The 940-nt window shown below is 40.2% G+C and overlaps 1 non-coding gene across 1 annotated transcript; it reads right to left on the bottom strand.

The window, feature by feature from the left end:
• Positions 1 to 255: 255 nt before the first annotated feature.
• On the bottom strand, positions 256 to 362 carry LOC133807670 (small nucleolar RNA R71). Its single transcript, XR_009879570.1, has one exon. It is a non-coding gene; the product is annotated as a small nucleolar RNA R71 (small nucleolar RNA).
• Between the last annotated feature and the right edge of the window lie 578 nt (positions 363 to 940).

Raw genomic sequence — 940 nt, 5'->3', positions numbered from 1 at the left:
GTACATAATTGTGTATGATTTGGCGGGTTACCAAATGAGGATCCAAATCTCCATATCACAAACTTTTTAGAGCTGTGTGCAACAGTCAAAATGAACGGGGAGAGTTATGATGGTGTTAGATTAAGATTATTCTCGTTTTCACTAAAAGACAGAGCTAAGAGTTGGTTGAATTCATTACAAGCCAACTCTATAGTTACTTGGGAAGACTTGGCTCAGAAATCCCTTGGTAAATATTTTCCTTCTGCAAAATCAGCCAGAATAAGAGGAGAGATTAATTACTTCCATCAGCTGGATGGGGAGACTTTATATGATGCATGGGAAAATTTTAAAGAGTTGCAAGGAAAATGCCCACATCATGGAATAGAGAAGTGGCTGCTAGTTCATACATTTTACAATGGTTTGGGGGGAAATACAAGGACAATTATAGATGCAGCATCGGGAGGAGCGTTTATGAGAAAAAGCGGTCATGAAGCATATGAATTATTTGAAGAGATGGCCATGAATAACTATAATTGGCCTACCGAGAGTGAGAATAAGAAAGTAGCAGAAGTCTTAGAGGTTGATCCAATTACTTTATTGACCGCTCAAGTGGCATCTCTAACCAAGCAATTATAGCAGAATAACCTCGCCACACAAGCAATGCAAGTACAGAATGTCGTGAGTTGTGAGATTTGTGGGGGACCACATTCTTATGAACAATGCTCGAGCACAGCTATGCTCAACATGTGTAAATAGTATGCCTTTGGAGCAGGCACAGGTTATTGGTAACTTTTCAAGACCTGCACCCAACAGCTACTCACATTCATATACTCCTGCGTGGAAAAATCATCCTATTCTGTCTTGGAAAAATAATCAAGGGTTACAACCGCAGTATCCGCAGTACACACCTCAGCAACCCCCTCATCAACCGACTTATGGACTACATTCTAGACCTTATTAT

The sequence above is a fragment of the Humulus lupulus genome, chromosome X, assembly GCF_963169125.1.
Source record: "Humulus lupulus chromosome X, drHumLupu1.1, whole genome shotgun sequence".
Classification (NCBI taxonomy): Eukaryota; Viridiplantae; Streptophyta; class Magnoliopsida; order Rosales; family Cannabaceae; genus Humulus; species Humulus lupulus.
This window is presented reverse-complemented; position numbering and strand designations above follow the sequence as displayed.